Source organism: Choloepus didactylus, chromosome 6, assembly GCF_015220235.1.
Source record: "Choloepus didactylus isolate mChoDid1 chromosome 6, mChoDid1.pri, whole genome shotgun sequence".
NCBI lineage: Eukaryota > Metazoa > Chordata > Mammalia > Pilosa > Megalonychidae > Choloepus > Choloepus didactylus.
Window position 1 is genome coordinate 108,817,337 of NC_051312.1, and position 18,079 is coordinate 108,835,415.

The following is an 18,079-nucleotide window of genomic DNA, read 5'->3' on the forward strand; positions in this document are numbered from 1 at the left end:
CGTATTCACGTGGAATTGCAAGGAGCCCTGAATAACCAAAATAATTATGAAAAAGAAGACTAAAGTTGGAGGACTCACATGTACTGATTTCAAAACTTACTACAAACTTACAAAGCAATAGTAATTAAAATAGCATGGTATTGGCGTAAGGATAGACATTTAGACCAATGGAATAGAATTAGAGACCAAAGTTAAATCCACATATCTATGGCCAGTCAATTTTCGACGAGGATGCCAGGTCCATTCAATGAGGAAAGAATAGTCTCTTCAACAAATGGTGCTGGGACAACTGGAAATTCACATGCAAAAGAATAAATGAGGGCCCCTATCTCTCACCATATTCAAAAATTATTTCAAAATGAATCAATGACCAAACTATAACAGCTAATACTATAAAACTCTTACAAGAAACCATAGGGAAATATCTTCAGGACTGTGTAGTAGGCAATGGATTTTTAGATTTTATGCCAAAAGTACAAGCAACAAAATAAAAAAATAGATAAATGGGACTTCATCAAAATTTAAAAATTTTGTGCATCAAAGAACTTCATCATGAAAGTAAAAAACAACCTGCAGAATTGTAGAAAATATTTGCAAACCATATAGCCAAGTTCTCTGCCATTTTAAAACAAGGATCATCTTTCCTCCAGTTTCCAATAAACATGTATCATTTTTGTCTAAGTCCTCATCAGAAGTATCTTTAGCATCCACATTTCTACCAACAGTCTCTTCAAAGCAATCTAAGCCTTTTCTGTCAAACAGCTTACAATTCTTCCAGCCTCTACCCATTACCCAATTACAAAGCTGGTTTCACATTTTTAGTATTTCCAATAGCAGCACTCCACTCTCCTGGTACCAGCATCTGTTTTAGTTTCTTAAATTGCTCAAAGCACATACCATAAATGGGTTGGCTTTAATGACGGGAATTTATTTGCTCATTGTTAAGAGTCTGGGAATATATCCAAATCAAGGCATCATCAGGGTGATGCTTTCTTCCCAAAGACCAGTGGCCAGTGATCACTGGCTCCTCTGCCACATGGCAAGGCACATGGCTGCATCTGCTGGTCCCTCCCTTCTCTCCCAGGTTTCATTGCTTTCCGATTCTTGCTTCCATGGCATTCCCCAGAAATTCCATTTACAAAGGACCCCAGAAATTAGGATTAGGATCAATCCTGAATGAGATGGGTCACACTTTAACTGATGTAGCCTCATCAAATGGTCCCACAGTAATGGATTAACTTTAAGAATATGTTTTCTTGGGGTACATACAGCTTCAAACCACCACAACATACAATAAACTTCCAAGTCTCACAATGCACCTTTCAAATAGTAAGATAAGAGCCCAGTACCTGCCCCCAAACTCCCCAAAGCTCAGGCAACAAGTGTGATTCATCGTATAGCTGATGCCCATCCATGTAAACACCAGTCCTGCCCAGTGAAACCTGCTAGCATCTTCGGCTATCAGGACAATTCTTTTCACAGAAAAACCCACCTAAGTGTTGAGGCTGCAAGACAAAACATAACCATGTGCAGCTATGTCACCAAACAGATCTAAATGTGGGAGAAATGCAGAAGCAGATGTTGATGAGAAAGCAAGTGCTGTGCTTTCTGACTTTTCTGTGCCTTCCTCGGAGTCAGTCATCTTCAGTGTCAGCCGGCTCCCATGTCTCCACAACAAAAGTCGATGTGGGTCTCTCCACCTGCAAGGTCAAGAGGGGGAGTGCCACCCATGCTGGTCATCTACCACCTGGTTGCCCTCCCTGCAAGCAATCCCGTTGTGACAACCATCATTCCCTGCACTCCACTGAGTCAGCCAGCAGCCATCTGCCCGCCTGTGGTGTTTGTGGGCACTCAGGAGCCCAAAGGCACGGTCATGTTGTCATACCCCAGCCCGTTGTTCAGAACCCAGAGCCTCCTGTAGTAAGCCCAAATGGCACCAGACTCTCTCCCATTGCCCCCGCTCCAGAGTTTTGCCCTTCTGCAGCCAAAGTCACTCCTCAGATTGATTCACTGAGGATGAGAAATTATGTGGCAAGATATACTTTAATAGTTCTCATCTGAAGGCTCACAGGAGAATACACACAGGAGAAAAGCCTTTTAGCGGTAACTGGAAAGGTTGTCAAAGGAGGTTTGTCCATGCTGATAAACTGTCCAGACAATGACAAACTCACACAGATGAGAAGAGATTTCCTGGAGGTTCAAGAGGAGTGACCATTGGACCAAGCATGCCGGGTGCCGTCTGTCAGCCCAGAAGCTACCAAACTGGCAGATGGAAGTGCAAGTTAAATGACGTTGGTCTACCTCCAACTGCTGCTCACAAACAGTCATGGATGGGAAAGTAAAGAATCAGAGCTAACTCTGGTCACAGCCAGAAGCCAGAGGTGATATAAAAATGTTTCCACTGCAAATCTGTGGCCCTCCAGTGTGGGCTGAAAGCAGAAGCCCCACAACCTTGGGCAAAGGCCCAGCCTGGGTTAGCTGACAAGATGTGCTGTGGCCACAGGCGGGTCATAGAATAACAGGTTTCATTTCTCATCTTATAGGAGAGATGAGAAAGCACCACCCCGATGATGCCTTGATTTGGACATTTTCCCAGCCTCAAAACCATAAGCTAATAAAGTCCCATTGTTTAAGCTGATATTTGCATAAGCAGCCAAGGAAACTAAAACATTGTGTAAAATAATAATGTGAAGATTAAATGAGATAATTATATAAAGGATTTAGCACACTCCTGTTTCATACAAAGCATCAAATAAACTGAGATTATTAGTTTGGAATTTTTTTTTTATTGGAAGAGAGAGAGGCCAACTCAAACTAGCTTAAGCCGAAAGGAGACTTTCATGGGGATATTGAGACCCCCCCAGTCCACGGTGATTCTGGGCCCAGGAACAACTGGTCCTCCTACCTCTGAGACTCTGTCTCCTTGTCCAGTGTCTGCTTTTCTTGTGCATCTGCTTAAGTTTTCTCTAAGACTTCTGCCTCTCAGGTCTACCTGGCAGAAAACACGGTTCTTAACGGCTCTCAATTTCTATATATTACAGGTTAGGTGCCCAGAAAAAGACTGGTTTCTTTTTCTCAGTTCCAATTTTTAAATTGCCCATTCCTGGACTAGTCAACTGAGGGCAGAACTAATCATATATTGTGGGAGGTGATGATAGAACAACAGGGATGGTGCTGGGGTGGCAGGAGAGGACAGTTTACAAAGGGAGAGGCCGAGCAGACAAAATACTGCATGTCCCCTGAACTTTGATTTCTCTCTATGTGAAAATATCATTCATTATGTTTCTTAAGGCCATTTTACACTATTATGTTTTCAATGGAAATATAGACAGCCTTCTCACCACTTTCTAATTAATTTTTACTTCAAAGAGTTCTCTGTACTGGTAATAAACCTAGGAAACATGCTGAATCAGCACTGGTTCTCTAAAGAGGTTCTTTGTTGGTATAAATGTTAGTAATAACCTTACTTATATTACCAATATCTTTGTTTTATTTAGTTATTTATGCATTTGCAAAGTTTCTCTTCTTAAGCGACATATCCCAGTCCCTCCTCTTAGAGTCAAAGAATGTTAGAACTAGAGAGGATCATAAGAATCATCTAATCTAACACACTCACTTTATAGAGAAGGTCCTGAAAATTAAGCATCTTCCATTATGGCAAAGCATAGAAATCAATTAGGTCACCCATCAAATCAAAATAATTTCTAATGACAATGCTTTGTTTATATTTTATATCTATGTAAAGTGTGTCTTGGTTACATGCTTCCAGCACAATCCACACAATTCCTGTATAAAATAATGGCTTGAGTTTATGCACTCATTTCTGATCTCTCTCCAACACAAAAACAATGACAGTAAAGGAGTAAAACAGGCAAAGCACAAAAGGACCAAAAGCATGACAAGGAAAAGCCAGCAGTCAAAAGATGTAAATAAAATTTGTGAAATTAGAAAACAAGGATGAATGTTAGCTAATTTAGCACACTGGCGGGAAAAACCCTGAAAACTAAGTGCCTGGAAAATGCAGGTATCAGACAGTAAACTTAAAAAACAAAACAAACAAACAAAAAATTCAAACTCTATAATTTCCCAAAGAAATTTTTAAAGACATTGCATCTATAAAACAAGAATAAGGTGTCATAGGGAAAGGAATATACAGGAAACAGAAAGTAGAATAAAAAGATTCCTTTAAAAAAAAGAAAAATTAGAAAAGATAAAATTAAAAGATGCATTCAGCAGATCCAATATCTTAATCCAGAAAGAAAAAAGATAAAAGAGGAAAGGAAAATAACAAAGTAATAATACACTAGAATTTCCAAAAACTGAAGGACATTTGTTTCCAGGCTGGAAAGATCCACTGAGTGCCCAATACAATACAAGAAACAGACTTAAACCAAGGCATATCATTCTAAAATTTCAAACCACTGAAGATAACAGGGCAATCGTGAAAGTTTCTAGAGATGGAAAAAAAAAAGATCACATTCGATTAAAGTTGTATCTGACTGCTCAATAGCAAAACGCTAAAGAACAATGGTAGCACTGCATTCCAACTTCTGAAGAAAGGTTTGCCCAACCTATAATTCTATACCCAGCCAAATTATCAATCAAATGAAAGGGTAGAATAAACACATTTTAAGACATCTAAGAGCTCAAAAGTGTACTTCCCATGTATCCTTTCTTATAAAGCCACTGAAGGAATGCTCCATCAAAATTAAAGGAGTAAGCTGAAAAAGAATGGGATCTGAGAAACCAGGAGAGAGAAATTCCCAAAAGGATGGCAAAGGGAGGTTTCAGGATTACTGTTGTACAGCAGGCCTAGAAAGCAGATTGGGGCAAAAGGACAGAAGACACCAGGAAGGGATAACTCCAGGAACAAAATCAAAAGTGAAACTGATTGATAATCTGAAAAGTGTGTAAAATTGGACAAAGAAACACTTTCCAGCTTTTGTAGAGTGTGAGAAGACTTAGCCAGGAGAAAGGAAGAAAGCCCAGCACCAAAAAAAAAAAAAAAAAAAAAAAAACTAACTCCAGTTAATAAAATATTGATTTAAAAAAAAATGTGTAGTATACCATTTGTCTCAACAGTGAATAATACACATAAAGTTATAATAATAAAAGCACAAGAGATGAATTTAACCAAGAACATATCACAACTGTATTGAAAGGTATAGGTAGGACGGGGAGAAATGTTTATGAAGGCTGATACATAAGAATTAAATTCTTACTTTTTATAGTAGCAAGAAAATAGATACCTAAACCTGAAAAGTTAATGGTGCTCTGAGTATGTTATTTATAAATATGAAGTTAAATAACAAAAGGAACTACTAAAAGGGATCAAAGTGGTGGCCTCTTGAGAGAGGGAATTACAGGGCGATACAGAGCAAGAACTGCTGTTTCTCATTATAAGTCTTATTTGACTCTTGAAGCTAGGTACATGATGAAAATAAACACTAAATTTATAAAAATATATTTAAAAAAAAGACATAGTCTCTGCCAGTTACTAGTTTTTTTTAAGACAAATGTCCAAGAAAGTCATCTATGATATGAAATTTATGTTTATAATATGAAGTCTGCATATAATATGTTCTGCAGTTGTTTTCAATCTTGTTTGTTTTTGATGCCAATCATCTCTCTGTAAAATTGGACAAAGAAACACTTTTCAGCTTTTGTAGAGTGTGAGAAGACTTAGCCAGGAGAAAGGAAGAAAGCCCACTGAGAAAGCCAGGAGACAAGAGATTCAGAACCTAAATTTTTTAAAAGGGAGTTTTATTGAGATATATTCACATACCATACAAACCATCCAAAGTATACAATTGTTGCCTCACAGTGTCATTACATAGGTGTGCGTATATCCCCACAATCAATTTTAGAACATTTTCATTACTCCAGAAAAGAAATAAAAATTAAAAATAAAACAAAAATCTTCCCATACCCCTTATTTCCCCCTATTCCTACCCTCCCCCATTATTGGTCCATATTATTGGTGTGGTACATTCATCACTGTTGATGAAAGAATATTAAAATATAACTGTTAACTATAGTCCATAATTTGCAATAGGTTCTATTTTCTCATATATCCCTCTATTATCAATACCTTGTAATGTGTCATACATTTGTTCTAGTTCATGAAAGGACTTTTTTACACTTGTACAATTAACCACAGACACTGCCCACCACAAGATTCACTGTATTATACATTCTCACATTTCCTTCTAGTGACATACATGACTTCCCCTTTCCACCACATTCACACACCATTCAGTACTGTTAGTCATTCTCACAATAATATGCTACCATCACATCTATCCATTTCCAAAAGTTTAAGTTCAACCTAGTTAAATATTCTGCACATATTAAGCAAGTGATCTCCATTCTTTAGCCTCATTCTATCTCCCGGTAACCCATTTTCTAGATTTTATGTCTATGAGTTTACATATTATAATTAGTTCATATCAGTGAGATCATACAATATTTGTTGTTTTGTGTCTATTTCACTAAACATAATGTCCTCAAGGTTCATCCATGTTGCATGCTTCAGGATTTCCTTCTTACTAATGAATAATATTCCACTGTAGGCATATAACATTTTGTTTATCCATTCATCTGTTGATAGACCCTTGGGTTGCTTCCATTTTTTGGCAATTCTGAATAATGCCACTATGAACATCAGTGTGCAAATGTCTGTTTGCATCCCCACTTTCAGATCTTCTAGATATAACCTGAGTAGTGGGATTGCCAGGTTGTAAGGCAACTCTATACTTAGCTTCCTGAGGAATCGCCAAACCATCCTCCACAGGAGCTGAACCATTTAACTCCCCCATCAGTAGTGAATAAGTGTTCCAGTTTCTCCATATCCTCTTCAACACTTGTAGTTTTCTGTTTGTTTAATAGCAGCCATTCTAGTAGCTGTGAGATGACATCTCATTGTGGTTTGGATTTGCATTTCCCTAATAGTTAGTTAAGCTGAGCATCTTTTCATGTGCTTCTTAGCCACTGATATTTCCTCTATGGAAAGTTGTCTATTCATGCCTTTTGCCCATTTTTTAATTGGACTGTGTCACAGAACCTAATTTTTTAACGACTAGGAAAGACTGTGAACAAAGAGGATTTTCTAAAATGTCCTCTTAAATTTTATAGTCAAAATGAAAAGAACTTTATTATTAAAGACTACTGACACACAAAAAATAAGTTTAAAAAATACTTATTTACAAAAGTACCAATACATCCCTCCTTAAAAATATTCATATGCAAAATGTTATCACCAATAGTAAATTACAAATCTTTTTTCATTTGGATCTGACAAAAGGTAAATTCTCCATAGAATGTGGCATTTATTGGAAGCACTGGATTGAAATACCAGTTTGTTTCACTAACTAATCTATGGAGTGTTCCCTAGAAAAGAGTAACACTCCAGAAAAAAAAAAAAGGAAGTCCAAATTGAAGAACTGGGTAATAGTAGAATTAACACTTACCCCTGATTTACCATGCTTTGCATCTTTTCACAGAATGTTGGAACAATACTGTTAAGCTTGTAATTACAACAGGTAAAATTGATCATAAAAGACAATGTTATTGGAAAAATCCTCTTGACAGTAAGCAGACTAAAACATATTTCTTAAATGTTCAGAAAATTTACATTAATAAAGCTTTGAACATTTCTGAAAAACTCTTGAGCCCTTGAATTATCATCCTTCTCTCCCCAAGGTGGAGATAAACTTTGAAAGCTAGTCTCTGTATTCTTTTCTTTATTGAATAATTATAACAACTAGTTATGTGCCAACAGCATACTAAGAACCTTACAGCTTTGCTGGTTATCTTCTGTTTTTCCCTGCAGACCCACTCTCCCTCCTCCACCTTGCTCTGTACCCTGAAAGCCTATCCAGTACAGAACACTTCAATCAGTTCCCTCAAGATCTGGCTTCCAGGTTTGACCAACGAGAAGGAGATCACAGGGCAAAGGAGAAAATATCAGCCCTACTGACCGAGTCGCTCCCGATGGCTGCCTCCCTTATGTGAAGGCTGAAGCTTCCGTCAGCAGCCCTCTCCAGGGTTCCCACAGCCACTCCTTCCCTTCGCCTCTTCAGGCCTCTCCCCACTACATCATCCCTTGTTGAGTTTCCTAAAACCCTACCCATACCATTGTAAATGTTTCCTTTATTAAACTCCCTTCAATTGGCAATTTGTCATGATGGGGGCAGGGGGGGCATCAGTTTCCTAGAGAGATGCTTTTTAATGCACATAGGTAATCTCAATTATTTCTCTGAAAAAATGTCAAGTATTATCTCCATTTTACAAATGAAGAAACTGAGCTTCAGAGAAGTTAATCAATTTGCTCAAAATCAAATAGCAGTTCCCAAGATCTCAAACCAAGTCTGAATGACTGTTGTCCTCTCTAGTATACTGCCTTCAAAAGCCTTTACCCAGGCACATGGGAAATTACATCCCCCTCCCAGAAAGGTCTCAAAAATTGGAATCCTGTGGGCTTACATTCCCACCTCATTTTGCGGGATGGTGATTTATATAGGTCAGTAATTGTCAGGGAAGAGGACAGCAGTTATGGAAAAAGCTGTTGCCTTGATATTGGCCAAAGGTCCAGGCCTCTGACCAAAAGAGTAATGTGTGCTGGATGGAGTGCTAGCTGGGTGCCAGTGAGGCCCCCTCTCATGTGCAGCTCTCTCTCCCAACTCACTCTTCCTGTTCATCTATCATCTACAGCATCTTCTCCTTTCTTCAGGGCTGTTAAATTGGGAACTGAATTTTCTGCAATCCTCTCTTCTCCTCTCCTCTCATCCCTGTCCAACCCCAAGAGGGCCCTACTGAGAATATAAAGTCCTAGGGATGGGCCATCAGATTATAAACGATCCTGGAATGGGAGTTAAAAGCAAGGAGTGAAGTGATGAGTGGGACTAATTCCATTTAGTCCCCTTAACTAGTAGATTCCTGCCCTACACCTTTTCTTCTGTTAGTCATATCTGAAAGATAAGAAAAGATAAGAAAAGTGAAAATCCTCACCTCATGAGGTTCTAGTTAATTTTGTTAAAAATAGCACTAGTAATAAATATAAGAGGTAAGTCTGTCATTGAACTAAGCCCCATGGCTAAGTGCTTTGCAGCATTTACTCATTTACTCACAACAACCCTATGAGGTAGGTATTGTATTAATCCTGTTTTTCAGTTGAAGATACTAAGGCTTAGGTAGACTATGCAACTTGTCCAAAGACCCACAACTAGAAACCAAGTCCAATTAATACGTGTGCTCTAAAGTGCTCTGCCTCAAGTGCCCCAACCTCGCGAGCTGGCAGTTGTGAGTTCCATTCCACAGGGGCTGACTGCTGTTTGTCCATTCCCATATAAAAGATAATGAAAGATTAGGAGGATCACTGTAAAATCAGGTAACCAAGCTTTACTCTAAGAGCTTAACTCGCCGACAAAAATGTCACTACTCACATATGGAACACTGTCCTCTGAAAATACTACTCTTTGAAGGGCAATGGGAAAAATGACTTATGACAAGTGCTGGAAAGCACACACTCATTTTCCCATGCCTTAATATATTCCCTTTGGTGTTTAATGTAAATGGTAGAAAGGCTTTAAAGCTTGTGCTTTAATAAATAAAATCCCAAGTGTACCTCCAAAGACTCAAAAGAAAAAGAGTCCTTTCAAAAATTCATTTCCTTCCATTTTAAAATTATATATTGTTTAAACAGTAACCTAAAAGGGGACTGTTTTACTTTTGTTTTCACCTAATGAAACTACTGTCATATTGAGTAAAAAGTCTGGGGTGTGAGTTTTCTCTGGACACATGATCCTCACATGTAAATTAACCCTGATAAGTCCTCTCTGTTTCAGGATTTTAACATCAAGGGCTGGTTCGGGATTTAATTTAATAGGCTGTACCTGTCAGCCTCTGTGTAGCCCGCTTTTCACCACAGTTCAAAGGCAGCATGTGAAAGACTTATGGTAAGCAGGTTATCAGAGAGAGATGTCATGCATGAGGAATCGAGAACACTGTCTGTGTGACTCAAGGAGCTGCTCACAACTTAATAATTCCACAAGTAACCCCAGCAGCATTGAGGAGGAATAGAACCACCCCTCATTACAGAAATCTGCCTAAGCGATGCAGATCCCCAGTGGACCTCAGGGAGAAAATAAACACCAACACACAACCTGCTTTTTGGTAGTAAAAAGAGGTGGGGGAGAAGTTAGAAAGTTTCCATTCAGTTAGAAGTCCCCTTAGAAGTTTTTGAAGATGTGAGGTCTCCAGAAGGAGGTACCATTTACAAAGAAAATGTCACCAACCTGTTTCCTTTGAAGCCAAGCCAGTAGTACATTGCAGTTATGCTCCACTTACATGGTACTGTTCCTGTCAATTTCAATTTTAGGCATAATAACACATAATTGTTCATTGTCTGATTTTTTCCCTCGTGAAAACAGCTAAACACTTTGACCTGATTTTCTCAATAGACTGCATCCATTTATAATAGTTGAGTGATCACTTAAAGATAGGACACTGTATGAAGTCAAAGAAGTGAGAAATTAACCACGGAACAGTTCATTTTGCATAATATAAATGTTTCCTAATTCACCCCCTAGTCAGCTCTTTGGACCTCCATTAGTTGTGTCAAAAATTTGCCATTAACAAGTTGGACCTTATCTTCATTTGTGATCATTCAAATAAGGCTCTTTAACGAAACCAAAATACCAAAGCTATTTATATCATAGCATTTAGGTTTTAAGAAAATAAAGGTCTTATATCTTTATTTTCATCTCAATTTACCAAACCCGAATTCTTTTTATAGAGTTCTGGGGGTAAAATTTACTTGACCTCATATTTTTGGAACTAGGAATAGTAAAGATGGGGCAGAGTGCACTTTCCGTACACTGGGGAATAGGTTTTCCGTGCAAAGCAGCTGCCCCTGGTTGACTGTAAATTAGAGCCTCACACTGTACTATATAGTGCCTCTGTATTGCTGTGCATATTCCATGGCTTTCTTTCCTTTGGTGTGTCCTGGAATAAATGGGGGCTTAATTCCACATTGTTACAACCACACGATCAAAGAATTCCAGAAAGGATGCTCTCCTACATACTGTAGCCCAAGCCAACAGAAAAGCATATTGGTGACTATTGCTATTCACAGGGATTGGTTCCTTGAAGGACTCCTTTGAAACACCTTTCACTGCTGCTGAAACATCTATTCTTTTCTAGCTACCTTTTTTACTGCTGAGAAAGAAATATATACCGGGAAATATTTAAATGGCGTGCTCTGCAACAGAACTTTCCACCAAGTACACAGTAACACATAAGCACATTTCAAAGCCTTGAGTTATTTTTCCACAAGCCATTCCTGTATCCCCATCCCCCCCTCCTTCTAGCTGTTTATGTTATTAGCACCACTGCTGTGCCAGAGACTATTCATTGTGCCTTTCCTTATTTCATAGCAATATAGCTTTTAGCTGTGCAGATGGTGTCCTAGCCATCTCTGCTATGTGCCCAGGCTCTGGCCAATGAGATATGAGCAGGAATACGTGTAACACCTTGGTCTTGCCCTTAAAGAGCAGGGATGCCCCTTCCCTTACCTTTTTTCTTGTGTACTATGCAGATAAGGGTAACACTCTAGGGTTAGGGAATGAACAAGTTAGAAGCAGCCTGGGCCCTTAGTGATTTCCTAGAGTAGAGCTTGGTCATATTACCTTGGACTTCTATGTGTGAGAGATACATTCTATTTTATTCAAGCCATTGTCATATGGGGTCTCTATCCCACACAACTAATGAATTCGAGCCTCCATTCAGATGATGATAAGGTTCAGGGTAAATCATATGAAAAAAAAGGCCAGAGACTCTTACTCTAAAGTCTACATTAGCCTAATAGATGATGTCAGCAGAAAACTTGTTAGAAATACAAATTCTCAGGCCTCAGCCCACACCGAATGACTCAGAAATTCTGGGAGGGGTGGGGATGGGAGGGGTAAGCAATTTATTTGTATTTTAACAAGCCCTCCAGGTGATTCTGATGCATGCTAAAGTTTGAGAACCACTGTTGTTTATTCTCTAGAAAAAAACTTCTCATTGTAATAACGTATATACAACTCAAAGCTTCCCATTTTAACCACTTTTGAGTGCACAATTTGAATAATACATTCTATAGCCACCCTACTCACCCTAGTTACTTCCAACATGAGAGCATATGCCCAGAAAGCCACTTTTGTCCCTTATCCCAGACAGGCAAATCTGCAGGAACATACACCATGGGCCAATAAAATATCCTCATGGATTTGGGAAAGGCCACTGCTTTTTGAAACTCACCCTCTTTCTAAAACCATTTGAACAGCTACCTGACTGATAACAGCAAATTATCAAAATACTTTGACTTTTTGCAGCACACTGCTAACACATCAGTCACCAATTCTGCCTGCACAACTCCTCTGATCCTGAATTCTCAGAGGAAAATGGGAGAGCCTGGTGTTGCCACCCAGTGAGATGTTTTCTCTTTACAATGCTCAGAAAAAACTGGAGAGGCGTGCTAAGCAAATATCAGACATAAATGTTACATTAAGCAAACAATGGACTCAGAATACAGGATAGGTGAGAAGCAGCCCCGTGCCACCCAGCTGTTCCAAGGGCAAACAGAATGTACTGTCCTTGCACACCGTGTGGACTCAACAAATGTTAATGTCTTCTTTGCCCGAACTCTAATTTGACGTTCTCTTGCCAGGTAAATGCATTTTTAATTTAAAGGGTTCTGAGTCAGGCTTCTTCCCTGCTCAGCTCTGAGACAAAATATGCTGGGTAAGAAGGCAGGAGAAGCCACCGAACAGTTGGTTCTGACCGTGGTGGCTGTTCACACAGATCATTTAGAACTTCATTTAAAAGAATGAAAATTTGTTGTGTATCTATGTATACAAGACTGAATGGCAACAGTAGAGTTTTGGATAAGATATAGTCCCTGAGCAAGATAGGGTTCACCAACAAGGAGGTTGCCCTTCAACAGGAGAGTTAAGACAGGTGCAAAAATCATTTTAATGCAAAGCTGAATCTGAAAAGTACCCTGAAGGTGCAATAATAATACAGAGAAGGGAAAGAGTAATTTTGACCGAGGGATTGGTAAGGACTTTATGGAGGTGGAGTTTATTATTTATCATTATAATGAGAACATTAACAACTAGTATTTACTGAGGACTTATTATGACTCAAGGACCATTTTAAGTGCTTTAAATGCCTTTTTATCCAAATTAATCTTATTTAAACTTAACCTTGAAGAAAACGTACAATTGAGAGAAATAGAAATGGGGAAGAAAGGACATTCCAGGTGGCAAGACATCCTAACAAGAGGTTTGATGTCTGGAGGCATTCAGGAAAACAGTACGTATTGTAATCAGTTTTGGCCGGACTTTGGGATTTGTATGGAATGAAGGGACATAAGGCTCAAAGCAGAAGTAGGTGCCTCAAATACCACAGTGGGAAATTTGAGATTTATTCACTGGGCATTTAGTTTCCATTAAAGCAATGACTCTTAACCACAGGTGTACATCAGAATCCCTTGGGGAGTCTTCCCAAAATTCACATGTCCGTGCCCCACTCCTGGAAACTGATTTATTAAGTCTTATTTTCCTAGCCCAGGAATCTGCATTTTTCAAAGATCCTGGGAGATTTTGGTGGACATCCCAGTTGGAGAACCACCAAATTAAAGACTTTTTTTCTGGGAATTGTTATGATTAGATCTGTGTTTTACTAAGACCTGAGCAGCAGTGTAGAGGATGATGAGGTGGGGCACAGTCTGGCTGCAGGACGCTGAGTTATTAAATTCCTACAATAGCAAGTGAAAGGTAAGGAGGCCTGATGGAAGGTGACAGTGGCATATTCCGCGGATGTCACGTCTGATGGTCAGAATCAGTGGAGCCTGTGCACTGATAAGATGGGAGGGCCCAGGAGAGCAGGGAATCAGAGGTCACTCAGACATACAAGAGATGCTGGGAGTGGAGTGTGTGGGGGAGGTTACTGTAGCTTTTCCCCTAACTAGATGTCCAAGTTCTAGACTTACCTTTTTCATTACCTGATGCACATCTCCATCTGAGGTCACCTACTAACACCCCAAATTCTGTATCCTTAAAACCAGACTCATCCTTTTAGTCTTCAAATGTGATCTTTTCTCTGTCTTTTCTATCTCTGTTAAGAACAGATTTTGGAGTCATCTGAGTTGAGGTGATAGGGTGTCTTGCTCATTCAAATTCTTGTGAAATAATTTAGAATGTTAAAAAAAAAAAAAAAAGAGCAAGGAAGAGAAACCCAAGAATAAAATTTTAGGAAGTTTCCCATTCCAGAGTAGGAGAAAAGAAGAGGAGTAACACTGGAGACCAAGAGAATTTTGTAGGAAAATGAGTCACATGAATACAAAGGCAGCAAAGACAAGGAGAAAAAGATTGTCGTCAGAGATGGGAAATTTTGTGTCCCCTGCTTCCAAATTGCTAAAGAGAGCAAGAGTGTAAATGGACTAGGAGTCTGGGATGTAAAGAATACAAACAGACTCTGGCTGGATTGAACAGAAGAAAGGCATTTAAGACTAACGTCTGAAGGAGGATTCTTGGAGAGTTTACAGAAAGTCAAGGGAGAGATGAAGAACCGATGCTCGGGGAGGGCAGGAACCAGGGCAGCTCTGGGGGCTGTCTAGGAATCCACAAACCCCCTCTTTAGGTGTAGTCGTTAATATATGCAACGCCAACAGATGCTGCACCTCTGCAATCCAGGTTCCAAATCCCAGGAGAGGAAAGTTTGATTGGCCCAGCTTGAGTCCATGTCCCTTTGCCCTGGAATAATCAGCCATGGCCAGAGGAGCCAAGTCAGCAAAGCCAGGCAGCTGCTCCCCACATGGCGTCTAGCACAGAGTGAGAGGAGGTAACTGAAGGTTGGTACCTCTCCAAGAAACAAGTGCTACTGGACCATGGACCTTGTGGGCTCCTCAAGGAGCTGATAGATGGGAGAGGGAGAGGATGCATGATGGCACTCTTTCTAGTCCTGTGGCCTTGAAAGGAAGGGGAGGCCTGGGGGAGAAGCCTGAGGGCAGGAGGCTTGAGGGCTGGCTTTCTAGGGGAGGGGAGGCTTAACTACATTTGTAGACTGAGGCTAGATTCAGTGGGGTAAGAAATTGTAGATATGAGAAATAAAGGAGATAATTAATGAGCAAAGATTTGGGTGATGGGCAAAGTATTTTACCTAACAACATATTGAATAAAAGGGATCTTAAGGGATTTTGTGGAATTACCTGTATTTTCTATACAAAATAAAATGAATGTCAAGAAGGAGGGTATAAAACAATCGCTCTCCGTATATAAGGGTTACAAAAAAATGGTTCCGAAGAACTTGAAGTGATTGCAAAGGGAGAAATAGTGATATCAACAGGCTATAAATGAAGGAAAAGCAATGAAAAATGTTTAATGATTAAATAAATAAATAAGTATTGGAAAGATACCAACATAAATATTAGTTGCAGATCATGACTGTCTAGCTGGAAAAGCTACAATAATAAAATAAGAAACAATAGAACTAATAAATGACATTATATATATATATCTAGAAGAATCTACTTCCAAAATACTAACCAACAGAAATTTCTATTTGGGAATAATGGGAGAATTTTATTTTCTTCTTTTTCTAGCATTGCAGATGACTTGCTAGGGATTTGAGAGGGACCAAAAGAATTGTCTTGAGAATTTACACTTAGTATGGTAAATTACCATTGAGCTATTGAACGCAGCTCATTTGAAGAGAAATGGTGCAGGGATTTAAGGCAGGAAACCCTTAGAGGGGAGGCCAGGGCATTTGGGGTGGAATTGGCACCAATGGAGACTGTTCCATACTGGGAGAGGACCCAGGAGAAAGTGGTTGCTGTGTGAGGTCTGTAAAATGGTAGGCACCTGAGCCCACCCTGGCTGCTCTGGGGGAGACCAAGCACAGAGAACCTGTATTTAGGGAGCTCATATAATTTATTGACAAAGTTAGGTTATTTCTGAGACTGGAAGGGGAGCTTTTTAATAATTATGTCAGGTGTAAGCTGAGACTGCCCTGTGTCAACCAGAACACGTGCTCACCCTGTGACTGGACATTGGGCAAATGCCAGAAGCTGAAGTCTGACTTGTCACGATTCCAGGGGTCATTGCTGGGTAAGATTGCTGGTGACCTCAGGAGTCTCATCCTCTCTATCATAGAGCCGGTGTTTGCTAATTATTGGGTTGTTATGAGACTTGGAGACTGGGGCTTGAGCTCCATATTGCAAGAAATAACTGCATCCTATATATACATACTTAAATAGGGAGATATATTTACCTGTATTTCTAAACTTTTGTTTGAGAGCATGTGGTATTTCCATAATAATAATGCATCATATATCTCCAGGTCGCACTAGCCTATGGGTACAAATAAGGCTACTTCGACACATTTTACTGGCTCATTTTCTCCACTTGCTATGGTCTCAGAGTGTCATATGGGCTTAACTCATTCCAATATCCGAGCTACTCATAGCTGCTCCTTCAGGATCCAGCATCTCTACTGCTGCTCTGCCAATCACAGTGGTTTCTCTGGGTGCCAAAGCTGAGCAGCAGTGGAAACTGGTAACTGGTTTTCTGTTGGGACCAGGTATGGTAAGGAGAACTTAGTTTTTTAAATGTATGCCCTGTGTGCCTTTTGAATGTTATGTCTATGTACTTATAGCATTATTTCAAAGATAGAAATAATAAAAAGAAAGATGCTGCACAGGTAGCCATGTCGAATCCATCTAGAATGGCTCCCAGGCTTCTATGTTCTATTCTGATGGGGGATGGGCGGGGATCAAAGCAGGGCCACTTGTGCATCAGTGTGTCCCAGAATGGACCTGCCATTTTACTTCTCAGTCCTCGCTCTGCCTAGCTCTGCCTAGCACTCAGGGACAGAGTCATATACCAGCCACTCACTGTATTTCCCACCTCCTTCCAGTGGTTAAGGCTTTATATCACGATGAGTCAAACTCATTTGGACTGGCTTCTCAGCCTCCACCCCTGAAAAAAGGTTCCATCAGTTGCCCCCAGCAGCTCACCGAACATTCCTAAGATGAGTGAACCAACAGAAAACCCAAAAGAAGGTCAACATGAATCTAACAAAATAAATTATTAAAAAAGATGATTAGTGCTCTAAAAAATACCAACTACAACAAAAAACTACAAAACCATGTAAAGAGCACTTAACTAAATCATTAACATGTTTAAGCAAACTTCTCTCCCAGACAGATTAGTTAATCTGTTAGCTTATATTTATGTATTTAGTGTTACAGTTACAGAGGTGCCTGGGAAGGTTTAATTCTTCATTATAGGAGGGGGCTTTGGGGTTCCTTTGAAACCTCTAAGTAGGATAACGCCGGGAGCCCTGCTACTTTATAACAATGCTTGGCACATAGGAAATGCTTAATAAATTTTCGCTCTTTTTATTACTGTTGTAGTTGTTGTTTCAACAAATCTGTGACTATGTCACTTGCATATGTCAAAAGCTAAAATCTATTTTAAAAACCTGGAGTTTAGTTATCTCAGAAGAGTGACAATGACATCTCAAGGCAATTATTTCACACTTTTAGCAATGATTACTCCCCCCAAATTGTCAGGATCCACTGCTTTCAAGAGACGAAAATACAATGTGTTTAAGAACAGCGATTAAGATAATGCTGTGGACTCTGCTGTCACCTAGGGAACTAGTAGATTATTACAAGTTGTTCTCAGCAACAGTTTCATTGTGAGCTGTCTAAACAAATAGTCATGTTTCTGTTATTGCAAACTGGTGTCCCTTGGCTCGCACTATGCAGTTAATACAAGCCAATGTTGTCTGTGTTGATGTGCTTTTTTTCTTCCCTTCTCTGAAATGGCAACGACGTGATGGAGAGTGAGCTGTGTGTGAGAAATCATCTATTGCAGAAGACGTCTTTAGCCACTGCCAGGGCTCCTGGTCACTGGAACATTGCCAGATCTTAAAAGCAAAAGGTCTGGTACAAGTAAGCCCTTGACAAGTAACTGTTGAATGAGTCTTTGCCACAATAATTGTAAATACACACACACACAACAGAAAAAAA

The 18,079-nt window shown here is 39.6% G+C and overlaps 1 protein-coding gene and 1 pseudogene across 1 annotated transcript in view; one reads left to right on the forward strand and one right to left on the reverse strand.

The window, feature by feature from the left end:
- SLC36A4 (solute carrier family 36 member 4) overlaps window positions 1-18,079 on the reverse strand; it is a 90,993-nt gene that overhangs the window by 72,470 nt on the left and 444 nt on the right. The window lies entirely within an intron of this gene.
- LOC119537259 lies at window positions 1,298-2,342 on the forward strand (annotated as a pseudogene).